Raw genomic sequence first — 20,018 nt, 5'->3', positions numbered from 1 at the left:
GTGTTCAGGATGCAATAACCCCTTTATACACATTTTTCCAGGAGCCTGGTTTTGAACTAGCTCTGGTTTTGTCCTGTAAATTTCAGCACATTATCACTTGCTGCATGTAAGGTGCAATGCCAAAGAGCACCTTTTGGTTTGTGTTGACCCAAAAATTATTGATTTCCTGTGATACAAGACCACTCCATGATGCAATCCAAGAAGCAGTTGGAGGGTTAACTGGATTATTAGCTTCAGAAGCATGTTTCTGAACTGAAGTAAATTGCTGTTGTAGATACACTAGTCTTGGCCTCAGAGCGTGCGCCAAAGTACCACTGAAGTGCTCCATCTGGAATGCCTGAAGGAAAACCCTAACAAGCCCCAGGTGCCACAAAGCCTTTCAGTGCACCCTTTGAAGCCACCAGGAAAACTTACACCGCGGTGCCTCACGACATGGAGCAACCTGAAATGCAACACAGCTGTGAGCATATTCCAGTCCCATATGTCTCTTCAAAAGCTTTGTGGCAGAGGTAGCACACAATAGTCTCTCATTTGTTAGTTTTTCCATGTTTTTATGCTAGCAAGAAAATGCCCCTAAGAGGAAGGCTTCTCCATATTGCACAAAAATCCCATATCAATCTCTTACTAGTAAGGACTAAGTATTAAATTTAGCTCCTTAAAAGATGTCTGTCTGTTACTGGCAAATGGGAAAAGGCCCGTGAAGACAATCACATTTTTCCCTTTATTCCCATCACTTCTCAGGCTTTCTCAAAATTTTGCTGCCCCAACCAGGGATCTGTTTTCTGATATTGGAGGTTGAGTGCCAAGACCAAGTTTGCCAGACAAACCAAATCTGTCTAGCAGCAAGGTACACCAGAGTTCAGGATAACATCAGTACAATTTGATGCCAACCCCAAACACGTGCATGTAACCTAAGCCACTGACTCTTCTGTCAACTCCTGTAAGTAGCCATGTCCAGTGGGTGCTCAGACATGCTAGGCTGCTGCAGCCAGCCCAGGTAGATGTGCTATTTCTGAACACCCAGTGGATTCATTATGCAAGAAAACAAAAGCAAACAGGTAGAAATTAGGCTACGGAGAACGTGTTTGACTTAGGAGAAAACTGCACATCATGCCACTGTCAAAGATTCAGCCCATCAGTATCTGTCTGCATTTTTACTGGTATCTTTAGGTTTGAAATTCTGAGAAAAACTGAAAAACTATGGATACCTTGGTGTGATCTTCCAATCATCTGCTGTGGTGGCAGAGACCCACCTCACATCGAATAGGTTATGCAAGCATAACTGCTTTTTAGCTGCTTGCATAGTATGTCGTGGCTTAGTCCCATTTCCCTCCAAGTATGGTTGCTTAAGAGACCCTTTCAAGTCTCCTCATATTACCTGGATTTTGTGGAATCTTGAAGTCAGAGTTGAAGCCGACTCCTTGATAAATGCCCTTTTTCTAAGGAGACAGTGACTCATATGTTTACTGTCTTACATACCTTCTGGACAGCTGTTGGTTACTGAGTCTTGGTAATGCTCTTCTCTGGGATCTTGCAATGAAAGTTTACACACCAGAGGAGAGAGAAAATTGTGGAGGTAAGGTTATTATAGTCTTGTTCTCTCCGGGGTTAAAATGTGCAGGTAGACTACATGGCATCTGTTGACTTTATGTCTGTGGAAAGAAGCTTTATGTGCAAAATTTCCAAAAACTAACATACACACACATGCATGTATTAACAACATATGAACAACTATTACCAATAGTTCATTCTGTGCACCTGGATCCTGCAAACTCTCTTAATACTGGACTGGGATCATGAGCTCCTTCCAAAAAATAAAATATTAAAGCCCTCAGCTACATGCCAGTGAGATGAAAGTAATTGTCAGGGCAATGATGTGTGCTGGCTTAGGAGTCAAACTGAAAAGGGGCATCTTTCTTTGTAGGAACTAAGGAGTTTGAGTCCCCAGGACAGTAGTTAAGATCATTTTGTCCTATGTGAGCTCCCAGGTACACATAGAAAACAGTTTTTACTGGGTTCAGGACATGGTAGAACTTTTCTCGTCCCTCTCCCTCTCTGTTTTGCTATTAAGGTAAATAACACTGTGAGGTAGGTAGTCTCATATTTAGATATATTGGGGAATGATGTGGTAGTAGATGGAGCAGAGTTGTGATGGGCCCTGAAAGGATGGGCTATAAAGATATGTAACCTCAATGTCTACCTGAGAGCCAATGTCAGCATAACTGGGGTAGTTTGGTGAAAACCAATGTTCACATGAACTCTGCATTGGGGCACCATCATTGGTTCATTCTTCTGAAGTAACAGAGCGTGGCTATGCATAGACCTCTGGTCTGAACCAACAGTGTGGCTTCTAAGTGTGTTATATTCAGTTGTCTTTAAGAAACAGTCTTTAAAAATGCAAAAAATCCCCATTACTATTTCTTGGAATAAGTGGATTATTTTGAAATTTATCTGCATATGTAAATTGGAGTTAGAACAGTATTATTGTAGCTAATTTTCCTTCCATATTGTTCATCAAAGGATAAAGCACAAGAAACCTGAATAGTGACCGTTGAAGAAAAACAGTTTTACTGTATGAGATTGTATTGCTCCCAATTGCTTTGGGGATAATGTCTTCAATAGACACGTGCTCTCACTTAGGTGCTTTGCTGAATTGGAGCCAGAGTGCTTATCACTCCGTAAAAGTCACTCATGATCATTTGGGTCTTACTACTGTCCATCACTATTTTCACATTAGCTTGGCCCTTCCAAGGTCATTACTTATGTGCACATCATAGAACAATGAATTTATGAATTTTGAACCATCCCAAGAAGAAAAAAAATATGTATTGAGCAGCTCGCCTAACAGATACATCAAAACAAAGCTATTTTTTTCCAGCTATCCTTGCTATCGTATTCGAAGAAAACCTACAGCCCCTGTCCCAAGAAATCTTGGATTTAAATTAAACATGCGCTTATTTTTCCTTCATGTTAAGTAATGTTTTGCATCTTTCTCTTAACATAAATGTGTAATGTCTCTGTATTTACTATACTATACTCACTACTTAGTATAAGTGTACATATACATAGGCAGCTATACACACAGACACACACACACATATATATATATATGCACACACAAGATTTGACTACCAGCAGTCACAGTTTTGAAAATAAAGGATTTGCACAAAGGTCATTCCAGCTCTTTGCTCACTAGTGTTTTCACAGTGTACCCTCAGACCCTTTGATCTCAGGGTCCTAGCTCTAAAATGAATACATAACCAAGTTAGAAACTGTGAGCAGAAGCATGAGTTAAACAGGGGTGGACACAAAAGGGCATTGCATGGGTTTGGGACATTTGTTTGCATGACTACTTGTAGACCAAGGTGAAAAGTGCAACTGGTTTCTTGGACTGAACAGAGTGTGTAAACAAGCATGAAAAAGAGATTAACTCTCACCATTGAGAAATGTTTGCACTCTTGAAATCAATGGGTGATTCGTGACAACACGAGAAGGGCAAATAGTGAGACAAAAGGCTCCAGCCTGTGGTTTGTATTCAGTCAGCTCTTGATATCAGGTAAACTTGTTATAGACACACAAATTACTCATGTGCTAGGCTGTGATTTCACTAGTGTAGGAAGAAGTGTTGATGTAGATAGAGTAAATATAAGCAGAAGACTGTCTTGCAACTGATCCCTCTTTAATCCTCCTCTATTGATGACAAATTGCCATTTACAGAATGCTTTGTGCAAATGTAAGCCCTTCAGATAACAGAAACCCACCAAGGCAGGGAGCTGTGGCAAAAGTGCCATATTCCCATTAACTAACCAGCCTAAACAAACAAATAAATACAAAGCAAAACACTTTGTAAATGTCAGGAACCCTTTTATTTTTCCCTGAAATATACCTGTTGTGACCTATGTGAAACTGAAGTTTCTGCATGTCTGTCTTCAGACTGAGGTTGCTGCAATGTTAATACATACATTAGTCTAAATTAAGCATATGAAAGATTATGTTTACAAAGGATTTCTTCTTTTAAAGTTCTGATTTTGCTACACATGCAAAGGCTCCCTAAAATCTAGTCAGTGCAAAGCTGCGGTAAGAGCTTACTCTCTGGAGAGGGGACGTGTCATTCGTGAAGGTAACAAGTGTCTGTCAAGCATCAAGGTTTCTGTTGGAGGTAGTGATTTTACTAACCAGCAAGTTCTAAATGTTTTACCCCTATACATAAATCTTGCTTTAAATACACGATGGATAAAATGCTGCTGCTATCTGTAAGTGACCCCATAAGGCTTTGAACATGCACCTGCCATACTTTGGATCCAGCCTGTATCAGCTTTCTTTTGAGAGGCTGAAATGTCAAAAACAGTCCCACTAAAACAGTGGCTCGAAGTTCAGAAGTCCTGATCTTCTAGAAATCCTTTTGAGCTCTTCCAGATATTTTCCACTGTAAAAATAGGTAGAAGAGGAGCAAAGAGAATGAAAGTGTTTAATGACTTAAGGATGGGAAATAAGGCAAATAAGTCTGAACTTTTACCTGAGTAGCATGATGCATATCAGAAGTCCTTTGCAGTTTAACAGGGAGTAAAATACATTGTATAAACATAGGAACTTCAGGGTTACAGCATGGTCAGGACAACAGATTCTGTGTTTCTCAGGACAGCTTCCTGAAATATTACTGGTTTATAAAAATCCTGTATGCTTGTTGGTTTTAAACCAGTAATGGTGTCTGCTTTGTACCAAAATGAAAAAAAAAAGAAAAAAAAAAAAAAAAAGGTCAAGGTGTTTCTTTCCTTTTTGCTCAAGACTTAGATTACATTTAACTTAATCAAAACCAGATTGTAGCTTGACTTGTACATGTGTAGGGGAGTAGGGAGGGTTAGAGCATATTTTTATTGCTTCACATTGGCTAATGATACCATGGACAGCATGAGAAAGAAGAATTCAGGTTTAACAAAGCTGCTTAGGAACAGGCCTCAAACAAAGCTAGACTTTGTACATCCAACTTCTGGTAGGTCTCACAGGTTACATATATGCTGGTAATGTGTCAGGTCTATCCTCTGGACATCATACCAAATATCTCTGTAAGTTGTGTCAATCTAGCTAAATTCTCTTTTTACCTAAAACAGGTGACTTGAGCCTGGACACTGTTGGGGGACAAGCTCCTGGAATCACAGAATCATAGAATGATTTGGGTTGGAAGGGACCTTTAAAGGTCATCTAACCCAACCCCCCTGCAATGAGCAAGGATATCTTCCACATGATCAGGTTGCTCAGAGCCCTGTTCAACCTGACCTTGAATGTTTCCAGTGATGGGGCACATGCCACCTGTCTGGGCAACATATTACAGTGTTTCACTACCCTCATTGTTGAAAAAAATTCTTCCTTGTATCTAGTTTGGATCTACTCTCCTTTAGTTTAAAACTATTACCTCTTGTCCTTTCACTACCTGCTCTACTAAAAAGTCTGTTTCCATCTTTCTTATAAGCCCCATTGTATTGAAAGTATTGAAAGACCAGAAGACGTTTCACTAAAGCCTTCTCTTCTCCAGGCTAAACAGCCCCAACTCTCTCAGCCTGTCCTCACAAAGGAGGTGCTCCAGCCCTCTGATCATTTCTGTGGTACTCCTCTGGACCTACTCCAAGAGGTCCATGTCTTTCTTTTACTAAAGGAGCATGTTAGTAGGCAAAGGCCTTGTGAAGAAGCACATAATGAAGTACCAGTATTCAAATCCACATCTTGGGTTTATTTACTCGTATTTATGTAGTCACAATATCCAAGTTGGACTTGTTCAGTGTAGCCCTCACATGATATCCATAGCTTGTGCATTTCCAAACATGAAATGCAGTTGGCCAGCCCCTCAGGGGATGCTGTATACCAGACTGAACTAACTGGCCAATCTTTCATCCAGTGACTTGGTAGCAAATGAAGCCCAGGGCTCTGGAGAACAGAAGCTGCAGGTTTTCATACCACCTGGTGAAAACCTCTGGTCAAAAGAGTCTAGTCAGAAAAGCCCTGATCAAGTGTAGGTGTCTAATTCCAGGTAATGAGAAACTCTAAAATAAATTCAGGCATTCAAATTCCTGGTTCTCAATTCTACTGCACTTGTCTGGGGATACTTCTTTCCTGAGTGCAACATTTCGCTGGGTCCTACAACCTGAAAAATATGTGCGCCATGGCCACCCAACCAGCTGCTAGGAAGTGGCTCATGCAGTGGGACAGGAGAGAATTGAGAGGTCACTATGGGGTGAATCACTGCTTTGCTAGAGAGGTGAGAGTGCAAAGGCAAAGAGTTGCTATTTTCTAGTCTGGTCCTGGAAAAGACAAACTATGCATTTTCCTATACATGGAGGTATGGGCAAAAATATGAATGACCCTTTCACTAAATAATTTGGTGAACTCCATGTAAATGTCTTCTTCACAATCATTTCCCTCCATTTTTCTCCAGCCTTTTGGACTGATTGGAACCAGTAGATATGCTATGAGTAAAAACGTGGGTTTACATCATCCAAAAGAAATAAACAACTCCTGGATCCCTGGATAAGTTTCTGGCCTGTTTAGGAGACTTTGGCTTTTCATTTTTAAACTGGGCACTTAAAGTCAAGCTGATGCAAGCCCATGCAGCCCAACTATCTGAGAATTCAAACCCAGTATTGTTAAAAGGTTAATAAAAGACAATTTGCTCTTCCTTGTCTCTCATTAGAAGAAATCAAGATATCACTGTATTCTTTTTAGACTTCTGAGCTACAGTCTTTGCTTTTCATTCTGGTTTACTGCCAGAGTAACCGCATTAGTTGCTTTCCTACCGGTGTAATACAAAGCAGTAGATGTCTCAATTCGTTGAAAAGAAAATGTAATTTGTTTTATAAAATAATTGCTTTTCCATTATTCTAATTTGCTAAAGCAAGACAAACAATGACAACTATGATCTTGCTGCCTTTTCTTTTTGAAGTGAAAAAAATTATAGCATCTTTTTAAGGATACTCCTACCCTGATTGTCAGACTATAGACAATGTAAGTGGGATAGACAGAAGGACAGGAATATCCTTTAGTCTTCTTATTGAAGCTGGGTTTCTTGGCAGCACAAGACTAAAAATGATCTGTTTAGAACACAGAAAACAAAAGAGAGCCTGCTTCTATGAATTACAGACTAGGATGCTTTTGCAGCATAGTGGAATTTGAATTATTTTGCCTCTGTTATAAACACACTCACACTGGTACTACAATCAGCTTGTATTTCTTACCTTGAAGAGACTTTTCTATCTCAGAGCATGCCTGTACTAGGAAATATTTCTGTCTTGCAAGAGCAGAGCAATCACAGGTTATAATAAAAAAGGCAAAGCAAAAGAGAGTTGAGATGGGCAAATGCTAGAGGGCAGTTGTATTTACAGGTTATTTGAAGACAGCAAGAGGACCAAAACTGCACAGGCAGTTTCCCAGAAGCTGGTTTGGGAGCTGAGATGCTGTTCAACAGAAGAAGATGAGGAGAGGATTAATGTTAGCTTGAGGCTGAGGGTCAAATGAGGAAAAAGCACAAAAGTTTGAAAAGAACATCTATGAGGAATCTGACTTAATTGAGTCCACATAAAACATTTCTATATGTATGTATTTACAGTGGCTCTTAAGTAATGTATAAATATTTACTTAGGCAAAATACTTTCAGAAAAGATCTTAAAATCTAAATCAATAAAATGAAGAGGGTAAGGGAAGATTGTCTCAATATTTTGGATAAAACAAGAACCACCAAGGATTTTATGGCTTTTCTATTCATGAAGGAAATAATCTGCTACATTCAGAAAGTGATCCTAAGATTTAGGAGTCTTGGGCCCATGTAAAATTCTAAGGCTAATACTAAATAATACTACTAAATTTTATGTAACAATGACTCTTTATTTCCATCACTAGACATAAAGAATTGTATGAACAAATATATAATTCCCATTTCACCATTAAGATTAGTAAGGTAGAGATGGCCAACTTTAACATCACCTGGAAGATCAAAACCAGAGATGAGACCAGAAATAAATGTTGGTAGTCAGTTCAAGAACAGGGATATTAATTATCTGATCACCATGGATACTTATCACCATTTGAAATGCCCCATATATATTGGTGTCTCAATTATCTTCCTTTTGAATCAGTATATATTTCTACTTACACATCTGAATCACTACTACTGTTGTTATTAATTATTTTAACAAAGTATTCTAAAAAAAAGTTATACAAAAATTTATGAAAGTTATTAAGAGTACATGAAAGATGTATTTCTGATAATTAAAACATTGGGAAAAAAAAAGAAAAACCATCTAAGTTCATAAGTTTGGTGTTTTAACTACAATTTTCATTGTCAAGTTTCCATGCAAAAAAAAATAGACACAAAGGCTAATCTTTTTCTGAGAAAATTCAGGCTTTCAGGCAGATGTATAACAGCCTCAAATCTTTTTTTCCCCCCTCACTTTAGAGAGAACATATTTCCTTAAAATCCTCAAGAATAAGGCAGAATATATGCTATTAAAGGTTTACTTAAAAACCTCCATTTTGGAATGTTTCACAACCTGTTTGCATGTGTGATATTATACATTTTGCAGCTATAGTATGTTGACATGTTTAATTTTGAATCTATTATAACCTTGAAATCATTTGCTTTAGATTTGTTCTCTAGGTATAAAATACTATATTTAAGCAGATTATTATTGTAACATAAAGGTAGTGTCTGTATTTTATTTATTGGATTGAATATTCTTCAATACGGATCACCTGCCATTACAAAAACAAACAAACACATCCATATTACTTTAAATGGGCATTAACAAATCTCCTTTCATTTCTTTCTTATATGTGAGAATACCTTTGCCTATCTTTTATATTGTTTATTTATATTTAAAAAGAAATTCTGACAGAATAAACAGTCTTCTCATGTAAAGATTTACAAACTTTTTAGACCGAGTTCAGAGCTTTTAGATTCTCAGAGGCCAGCACTGATCAGCCCAACAGTGTAATGTTTGCATTATGAACACTGTAGGTCAATGCCTGTTTGCCAAAAAAAAAAAAACCAACAGAGAGGAAAAAAAAAAAAAGGAAGTTTCCACTGGAATTTTGAAAAAATAAACCTGAAAATGTTTCATTTTTAAGACCTTTGAAGGCTTTTCTTTATCAAAACAAAATCTGGGATCTAATTTGACCTGACAGAGTCCCTTTAGTGCATGGAAATTATATGCAATAATGATTTCTGACATCATATTTACAACTATGGTGTCACTCTTTTGTATGTCCTTCACCTTGGTGTCAATGCTAAGCACTGCAAACAAGGTAGAAGCTTTTCTAGTACACATGAGGACAATAATGTTAATATACTTACAAGCAAATTTAGAAAGGATGAAAACAAGAAAGTTCCTTGTTGAGTTAAAAAAATGGGCATATATTTTCTTGAAACAGAAATAGATGTGTTCACTTTGGGTGCAGTTCCTTGTAGAAAATGTGTTCTATTTACATAGCAGCTGTACTTTTTGATAGGACTGAAATTATTTTTACAAACCACCAGAGAAAAAATACCTGAGTCTCTTTGTATTAAAGAATTCCAAGTCAGGACATCGTTTAAGGATATTGTTAACTGGTTTCCTGAACAGAGATGGACTGACATGACTTCCATACACTTAAGTGTATTTTCTGTACATTGTGAGTCAGAGTGATTTTTTTTTGATGCACTGGTGGGGAATGACTCTTTAGGTTCCTAAAGTATCATTTTGGTGTCATTTTGTCTCCATTTGGATCAAGGATTTGTCCTGACCAGTGTCTCAACAGCAGAGTGGATGAGCCAGAAAGTAGTATTGCCATGAGCTCTCCCTTTATGGCTGTAGGAAAGGACTGGAGAGGCAGTTTTCCAAAATGTGGACAAGTCCTGCTTGGCCAAAGTGTTGTGAGATGAAATGTTATGTAAGGAAAGAGACAGGCAGATCTCTCAGTCTCTAGAAATTTTGATGAGTTTGTTCCAAGTTGATTTTTTTCCTGTTTGAATGGTTAGATTCGTAGAAGAAGCAAGAGGGATTCACAAAGATTGTATTAAAAAGAATTTTACCAGAGCACTTACTAACTTTGCTGTTCTGATTATTTCTTTTTTTCTACCACCCCCCCGGGTGCTAATATTATTCTTTGGGAATACTTCCCTACTACTTCCCATGCATCATTCTACCCATGTGCCCTATGGTGGGCACAAGGACTGCCCTGCATGACAAAATGGAAGTGTCAAATACATAAAAAAGCAGTCATAAAATTCAGCCTGCTGGACAGAAGGTCATCTAGATCAGGAGGTTGGAGAAAAGGTCATGACTGTCATCTGGAAGTCAAGGGTACAAAATATGTCTTGGGCTCTGACATTTTAGCAAGCTCTGTCTCACAAAACAGTTGTGGGAGTAGTGGTGCCTAGATTGCACCTAGTTGTCAAAGAATTGTGTCCACATTTATTTTCACCTGGGCAGACTGAATGTATATTTGGCCCCTCCCATCACTGTACCAACCAGGTTAGAGGCTATGTGGGAAGGTAATTTTTATTTTCTTGTTTTGATGCTTTTATTTTGTATAAAACATCTGGATTCAGGTCTCTTGTCTCCTAAAATATTGCCCTCTCATTAGCTATAGGGTACTATGAGATGTGGCAATTAAAGCAGTGCCGTCTCTCAAGGAATAAATGAATATTTGCTTGGATAAACCATGTCCATACTAGTGAATAAAACCTGCCAGAAACCCTGGTTTGACCTTGAGGCATGACACAGCATGACTTCTGTCCACACAACTAAACTCTTTTACTTCAGAAGCAGAATGGTTGGATCCATACTGTTTACTGGGTAATATTCCTGTACATACAGTACTGTGACATCATCAAAGAAAGAGCTAGAAAACACCCAGACCAAAGCCAGGTTTAATCCTGCAGGAAATCATAGGACTAACTAGTAAAAAGCAGGAAAAAAATTCTTCTTTTGTGCAAGAGAATACTTGAACTGTAAATCTCCAAATAACACAAGCATCAATTAAATGTTTATTAGGACTTAAACCCATCTGGGCATGCCTACAAACATATGCATAAATAACAAGATAACCAGGGATTTTAATGTTGGAAGCTTAGAACACGGATAACACTGGGGGTAGACAACATTTAAATGGCACTTTAGAGATTTCATAAATTTTGTTATGTCTCTTGTTACTTTGATTATAGTAAAAGCATCCAAATATGTCCCAGTTATAACAAGTACAATGATATTAGCCTGACTTTGCGGAGAGGCTGTAACTGTATTTCTGTTGTGAGATTTCCCCTTTCACTTACAAAAGAAAAAAAGTACCACAGGTACATTTGATGAAATTTAGAACTTCATATTATTATCTGTTTCTGGCAACCAGGGAAAGGACATTGTTTTAGAACTCTGAACGGTTTGTTCCAAATAATTTCCAGTTTTTAGATAGACCTTCAATAATTCAAGTTTGGACTTAGATGAGATACAGTGTTCTCACTTTCTTTAAAAGCTCTGGGAAATTACATCAGGATTCAAATGTTGATTAAATACAGGGCATTTGTGTTGGTGTCTGGAGAAAAGGGCCGTCATGCTGCTGAGCTGGATTACTCTGCAAAACATGTCCTATTTATGTCTGTCATAATTTTCTTCCTTCTAGTGAAAGAAGGGGAAATAGATGCCTTGTTCTTAACTATATTGACAACTTTACTCATATTGAGCTGTATGCTTCTTTTTGGAGTCAAGCTGACTTAAATTAAACAAGACAATTTGAGAAGTTACTATCTGCTGTGATAGTGAATACTGCACTCTGGTCCTTAGCAATGAAGCTGAACAAAACACTATAATTTGTTCCAACCAAAACTGTTGACATTTAAGAAACGTTTTATGGAACATCAATAAAATATAAAACATTCCTGAGTCCTCTGTAGTAAAAATGACTCATAATTATCTTGAAAAATTCCTGTACCTGATGTGGTTTTAGCTCCATCAAAACAAGTCAAGAGAAATAAGTAATTTTCACAGTTATTAACACCACAGTTAAATATCCATGTTAACTGTGGATTCAGTAATGAAATTTCTTGGCAAAACCTTTCCATCAGGGCTTGTTTTGTGAAATATCATAATTTGGAAGTAAATCCAGTCTCTAGATCACAAACCCTGGTTCTAATGGGAAATTAATCTGCCTGATATCTTCTGGATGTGCAACATGGAAGCAGGGATGTGCTACAAAGAAAAAAAATTTAAGTGTTACCCAGGAATACAGCAATGGTGTCAGGTAAGCCAAAGCTCACTTAGAGTTGAGCCTTGCCAGGGACATCAAAATCAGCAAGAGCTTCTGATATTATTTTAGTAGTAAAAAGCTGAACAAAGACAACATGGAATTGTTGTTGAATGGAGCACGTGGCTCAGTGACAGCAGACACAGATAAGGTTGGGGTACTCAATACCTTCTTTGCCTCAGTCTTCACCAAGAGGGTTTCCCAGTGGTTACAAAAAGTGTTCAGAGAGGTACGAGCAGTGAAGGAGGATCAAGTCAGGGACTGTGTCAGGGAACTCAACCCATGTGAGTCCTTGGAAGCATATAGGCTGTGTCTGAGTGCCAGCCAATGTCATAGCAAGACCAATCTCTACCATCTCTTAAAGGTCATGGAGATAAGGGGCAGACCCCAAAGACTGGAGGAAAGTAAATGCTGTGCATATTTTTAAAGAAAAGCCCAAAAGGATGATCCAAAAACTACAAACCGGTCAGCCTTATTTTGGTCCCTAGGAAAATCATTGAGCAAGTCCTCTTGGAAGCCATTTCTGTGCAAATCTTATGCCTGACAACATGATTGTCTTACGTGGAAAGTAACTAGAATTGTGGATGAGGTGAGAGCAGTGTATATCATTTACCTGGGCTTTTAACACTGTCTCCCTAGCATTCAAGATCTGGACTGGTGAACAACTAGATGGATAAAATCTGATTTGATGGTTGGGCTTAGAGGATACTGGTTAAAGGATCACACTCTGGCAACTGGAGTTACCATACTCTGGAGGCTGGTAACTAGTGGAGTACTGCAGGGATATGTCATGGTTCCTCTTCTGTTTAACATTTTCACTGGTGACTTGGAGGAGATGTTGGAGTGCAGTCTCATTAGGTGTGAAGATGACACCAACACAGAGGGGCTAGCTGATACTCTGAATGAATCAAAAGCCAAGTTCTTTACAGTAGCAAATGGTGGGAAGATGAGCAACAAAGATGAATTGAAACAAGAGCAGTTCAGACCAGATACAATGAACTACTTTTCCCACATGAAAATAGTGAAGAGGTGGATCAGGCTGCAAAGAGTGGTAGTACCATCTCTGTCCTTGGAAGTTTTTGAAGACCTGACTGGATGAAGACCTGGCCTGACCCCCATAGCTGACTTTGCTTTTATCAGGAGGTTGTACTAGAAACCTCTAGAACCCTTTCCACCTAAATTATTCTAGAATTCTGTGAGTAACATTGCAACACAGTATATCAGCTTTTCATATAATTTTTGAAGCAAAAGTTATGGTGGCGTAAGTTGGTTTTAATTATTTTTGCTGGGGAACTTTGTGTGTAATCGGCTTTAGTTATTATTATTGTCCTCATCTTTCCACAGTTTTACATGCTGCTTTAGTTAAATTGATTCTTGTTACTGGCTTGGTTAATGAAAACCACTGCCAATAACCAGGTTTAAAGAAAAAAAAAGGCAAAATGCTATTAATCAGAGCACAGGTTCCCTCACAGATATTAGCAAGGTCAAACACAATGCATAAAAGTGAATTGATCTAACAAGAAAGAGAAATGGGGATTTAAGAATACAGCTGTTTTATTTCCCAGTGACAACATACACGAAGATGATACGGGCCCCAAATATCTACGGAAAGAGAAGATGTTTTAGTAGCTTGGCTTTATCCTGCATTGGCTGTCCTGACTCAGGCTTCTTTGAAAGTGTTCATGACCATAGTGGAAAAAAAATAATTCAGTGCAGAGGGCTTCTTTTTTTTTTTTTTTTTTTTTTTTTTTTTTTTTTTTTTTTTTCCCCCCTGAAGTGAACTAGTTGTTTCAGAATTTCCAGTGAAAAATAAGCATGGTCTCTTATTTGTTGTTTCTCATAAAGAATAAAAATAACTGCACTTCTGGCCATTATCATTCCAGCAAAAAACCTCAGAAACTTTTCAGGCCTGATCCTGTAGCTTTGAAGTCAGTGGGAACAGAATCATAGTCTTAAAATACAATATTTTGGCTAAATGTTGTCACACAGTTGCTCACATCTTTGTTATTTTCTATCAGTAAGATTAGTGTTTCAGACTTTCTGAAAAGAGATTGCTGGTGGTTTCTGGAGGCCTTTGGAGGCTAGAGGAAGGGATTTCTATTTGTCTACCTGTCTAGAGACTGCTTCCACTGAAATCTGTAGGAAAGCATGACTTGACTTCTGTAGCTTTAAAGTGGGTTTGATGTGAATTGTTTCCCGTAGCTACTGAGACTATGTCCATACTAGAAAATCACATGTGCTCACAGCCAGCCTGGCACTGCAGCTAACCAGCACAGAAAGGCTACATCCATCTTACCGCATCTTTGTGCCCTCAGGCACTGAGCAGCCACATCCAAACTGCCTTTAACAACCGTCTTTGGCCCCAGCTCACTCCAGAACTGATTTGGATGGCAATAGCTCTCCTGGGTCAAAACCAGCCAGGTACCATCCAAACCTGCTTGCATCGTGGGCAACAAAGTGGCAGGGCATGTTCCCTTCTACTGTTTAATTTATTAGTGTGCGTAACTTCAGGGTGTAATTCATGTACCTTAATGTAGACATTTGAAAGTTCAGCATTTAAACCTCTGCTAGTTACCCTGGCTTCCTGTTATACCTAGTGGAAGCAAATCCAGGCCGCAATTCATCTGACCTGTCTTGTGTACTTAGCTCAAATAAGATGGATTGCAATCTGGGAATGCCCATTTTTGCTTCTGACTGTAAAGTGAGTCTGAGGTCACCGGGTCAAACTTAGACCTCTAGCTATTAGGCACCTGAGATAACGTGAGACAGATACCAGCCTAATACATACTAATAAATTTATGAGCATATCTTCCAGGTTAAGACACACCTTTAAAGACCATGGAGACTAATGTATAGGTTTTTACTCAAGGAAAACTGTGGAACTGCTTACAGAGAAGTTTCCCTGTCAGAAGATTTAAATTGTTCTCCACAGAACAGAACAGACTATAGAATGGTGAAAAGATCTTTTTCTAGAGCAGTTGTCCAGAGCTATAATATTCTCTCATGTCTGTCAGAGAAGCATGATATAATTTCTCTGCAGCTGTGCTGTCTTCATTCTTGTTCTAAGCGTGGAGTAATACTTGTTTCATTCATTTTGGTCTCAAGTCAGAGCAAGGCTCGAGTGCCTGGGAGGATCTACCTGAAGCTGCAGGATTTCATTTCTCATCTGTGTCTGGAGGTCTGGGCAGCTGCAGAGGAGGATGAGGTCAGGACTCTGCCCTCCCGCAGAATAATTGAAACAGTTCGGTTTAAGTTTCATTAATAACACCTCTTCCACTCTGACCTTCAGTCATAATAAATACCTGGGAACCATAGTTGTTGATTACATTTGCAGTTGATGCCAAGTTATATCATTTCTATTACCATTAATGTAAAGAAAATATTTGTGTCTGAAAATAAGTCACACTGCAGCCTATACCCATTTTTTTGCAACCCTTAGTCCTTGTTACCATCATTAGATATTTTTCTAATGATAATTAACTGGGAAAACATGACCTAAGTAAAGTTATCAAAGGAGAGCAATTATGGGAACATGTGCCGTATTATTCCAATTAGGTAACTGCTCATGGTGGTTTCACTTGGTAACAGCACAAAACTACTGTTCAGCCCACTATTCCCACCGTTACATTGATAAATGATCCCAAAGCTGCCTTTCATTCGACAGGTCTGTTTTTGGACAAGGGCCAGACAAAACAAAATCACAAGATTTATAAGTACCGCAGTGGGAGGGTAAAGAGGATCTGAAGGGCTTGAGCCCTGCTCTGTCTCAGAACAAAAGCTCAAGAAAAATACTCCTGGTGGACCAAATCCTAAGGACTCCATTCAATCCTTCACCAGCCATCATTCAGGCAAGCTCTTGCAGCCATTGCTCTGGATAGATCTGAAGAACTACACAACTGAGGATCAAATTATGATTCATGCTTTTTGTGGTGGTGGGACAAGAAAGTCCCAGCCTGGCAGTACAGTATTTCCCCACAACCACTTTCCTTTTGTACGAATGGGCTTATGAAACAAGCAGTAGAAAGTGGTAGAAAGCAAGTAGCATTATGACTCCATGACTCACTTCAACTCTGGATCGCCATGAAAGGCAGGGGACCAGCACTGTGCATTCCACCGATGCACAGACAACAAACACTGGAAGAGGTAGTGTTGCCCTAGAGGTCCCCTTCCTCCTTCCTCTCTAGACAGAGAGATGTCTGTCTCTAGACAGACAGGCATAAATGTTATCAAATGCAGCCTGGAGAAAGATTTTTGGTTCGTTGAACTGAAATTGAAAGATTTCATCCTCCAAAATCTGGTGGAGGAACATCATCAAATACCACAGTCTCAGAAAAAGAAGTAGCAGAGTACTGTAAAAACAACAACAAAAAGTATCTTCTTTGGGAGAATACGGCATCAAAGAGAAAACAGCAAAGACAAAAGGAAAGGATAGGAAGTTAGCACTATGGTAGTAAAAGGTTAACGGACATGATCTTACAATTAAAGATATTTACCAGAGAAATTTGAACCCCATTATACTCTGGCTCATGGTACATAAGGAAGAACTGTTTTACATCATCAAAGACAAAAACCAGGTCTATAGGTAAGCTTTAAGAATAATAAACATCCTGAATTCAAGAATAAGTCTGTCAAATGAAGGGATATTGATTTTGGAACAAGGAATATTATGTCAAACAACATTAGTTTAATTGATCTGAATTTAGTTTAAGTACTAAAAGCATTTATATACAAACAGCAAATGAAAATTAACTGCAGCTGAGTCCCTTGATTCTCAGATTATACAATATGCACAAGCAACAGAAAGTTCTTGCAGGAATCCCAGCAGCATGGTCTGGGTTCTATTCCCATAGCATGACTCAATAGAAAAGCAATATGCTTTCTTTCAGAAAATATGAATATTTAAAGACATGTTTTGACTTTTAAAAATACACAAAACTTTTCCTTTCCCCAAAATAATTTATAATAAAATGTAGAAAAGACACTAGAACTACGATCATTGCTAACATGGCTTAGTTCAAATATTTCAGCCTCTGGAATGAACCATCCAGGAAAAATTCATTCATTCTGAAACAAAGCCAAATAGATTTGTTTGTTGTTGTTTTTCCCCTTCTACTCTCACTCAGCTACTTACATTACTTAGCTATCTTGGATACCTCAGAGTCTGCATTTGTAGGAACTAATGCACAGAACCTCAAGACACTGACAGCTGAAATATGTTGCCGTTGTTATCCATCAGGGAAAATGCCAAGTTCCTTCTAAAATTTATTTCTTTTTTTTTTTTTGTTTAAAAACCTGAATGTTTCGAAGAGGGAAGATTTTTTTCTACAACTTTCTTATGCTTTCTTTTTTCTTCTTTTTTAAGTTCTTTGGATTTGTTAAATTAATGATATTTTAAAGAAGTCATGGTAACAGTACAGACCACAATATACGCAATACAGGCAAAGAAGTCCAATTACCACTTAGCACTCTCAGGTACCTACATTACTTATTGTAATGGGACTAGTGCTCAAAAATCTCTTGATCTTCTGTTTGTGAACATGTTGAGAAGCTGCAACCAACAAGAGTTAAAAAAATCTGAACCTGTTAAAATTCTGCCTCTAATCATAATATTTATATTAGTAGTACAATATAAAATATCACTATTCATAAAATACAATTATAATTCTGTTGTTAGTATGGAAAAGAAACTTAATGGTGGAGTTAATCTTTCCTAATAAAGGTATCTAAGGTTTGTCAGATGAACTGTATGTCTGATTTAAGCAAAGATGATTCATTTTGCATGTCTGGAGAACAAATCTTGTCTGAAGGGAATGAGAGTTTATGACGGAAATAACAAAAACTGTTACCTATGTCATTAATTTAATGATTAAACCCCAAGCTTTTAGACCAAAATCAGATCTTTTAGGTCTCTCTAAATATCTCTATATCTAATATAATTAATGTGATTTCTTTTGGTTTTCTTCCCTTTGCTTTGAAGTCAATGTCAATGCCAAAGATGTGTAGGCACAAAAATCTTTTCCAGAGTTGTAATAATATTTTGCAAAAAAAAAAAAAAATCATAACACTCATTATCCATATATCATAGTGAAATGTTAGGTGAACATAAAAGGATTTCATTTTTCACACAGCAGTGCCAAGTTTACTTCAAGTCTTATAGTTCAGACCATGTCAAAATACAATCTGTACATCTGCTGAGCAATTTACTGGGGAAATATCTGGGCTTTCTACTTCCCAGCCTTTCTCAGGGTTTGTCTTCATAAGTCAGGAGTTTGCAGCCTCTTACAAAAAACTGTTGTGCACCTCACTAAAATACCAGTGCTACCTCCTGTCTATTCCTAAGGAGGAGTTCACTAATTTCTAATTATTTACTGTTGATCTAGTTCATGACTGAAATGTGTCTTCCTACAAGCTTAGTGCCTTGGTTACGGCTGACTGGAAGCCCACAGGTTATCCAAGGAAGCCTGACCTGCCATGTGGAGCCAAGCAGGCAAGATCCAGAGGCACAGAGAAACTCAAGAAAGCAACGACATGTCACTGAGAAAGGTGCATGAGGAATTTGCTGAAAGCTGGTGCTCATTGCTGTTGACAGGAAAGAAGAAAGAAGCTTGGCAAATCTCATTTTCCCATATAAAAGTTTTGGGACCTCTTACAAGTGAGTTTTTCTTCTTAGTTTCAGAAAGTGTGCTGACGAGTTCATGGGCTAAAGGTTCACAGGGACACATAACTACTCCTGTACTGAGCCTGTGATGAATTTGGCAATGTTCCTAAAATATATCAGAAGTCTGGCTAGCAGGGGAAAGGTTAATTCTGTGCACTAGCTTCCAATCAATTATCCGACTTAATTCAGTGGAGTACCAGTTTACATTAGTTGGGCATCCAGTCTTTGCTGATTTGTGAGAAAGCCGTCACTATGTATAAAGACACCAGTATAGAGGTCAGTGGTTATCAGTAAAGTGGAATATTCTCTCTCTTCCCAACGGCCCCCACCCCCCCACCCCCCTTAATATTGGATCCGAACTATGTTGAAGTCTTTCTCACTATAAACTGATGCAAGCTATGGCAGCATTGGTTTAGGAGGAAGTTTCTGCTTTCCTCTGTCAACAACAGCTCCCTCCAACACTGCTTTATATTTCTTTCCAAACCCAATTTATGCATCTCGTGCCTGAAAAAAGTTTCTGTAGAACATCATTGAAAAAAACATCTAACATCAGCCAGGCAGGTAACATCTTGTTTAAACTGATTGTCTGAAAACTATTCTACAAATTTAAGCTAAAACATGGCATGTTTCTTACAGTACTGTTTTCCTCTCTTCTTAGTCCTTCTGTTTCTCTTTTCCTTACTTGGGCTGAATTTCATTTCAGTTTTGTGTTAATAGAGAGATGATTAATCGTCACATATACACAGCAACAAACACATCACAGGCAGAGCTCTGCTGAATCAGTAGCAGTTGTATCACTAAATTCAGGATGCAGAAAGATGCCTGGCTGACTTGGGAATGCTAACTGCCAGGCTGCGATTGTTCTGATGTGTAAGTATAGACTGAAGAGCAAAAAGCTCAGGTAGACTGACATTATGTCTATAGTGACAAATTAAATACTGCTAGATTTAAATACTGCTAGGGCCCAGACCCAGGTGCCAGAGAGAACTAGATCTTCTGGATTGCTAGGGCAAATTTTGACAGACATTTTGTAAGTCTACCTATCATAATAAAAAAAAAAAAAAAGAGAGAGAGAGAGAAAGAAAAGAAAAAAAAATAA

General features: G+C 38.2%; 1 long non-coding RNA gene across 1 annotated transcript in view; it reads left to right on the top strand.

Moving 5' to 3' along the window:
• Nucleotides 1-20,018, top strand: part of LOC308064076 — a 125,889-nt gene extending 105,871 nt beyond the window's left edge. The window contains exon 2 of the long non-coding RNA XR_013928197.1: nt 1-20,018. This exon is cut by the window's left edge and continues 18,526 nt beyond it. This is a non-coding gene — a long non-coding RNA (uncharacterized lncRNA).

The sequence above is a fragment of the Falco punctatus genome (assembly GCF_963210335.1).
Source record: "Falco punctatus genome assembly, chromosome: 5".
Lineage (NCBI taxonomy): Eukaryota > Metazoa > Chordata > Aves > Falconiformes > Falconidae > Falco > Falco punctatus.
This window is presented reverse-complemented; position numbering and strand designations above follow the sequence as displayed.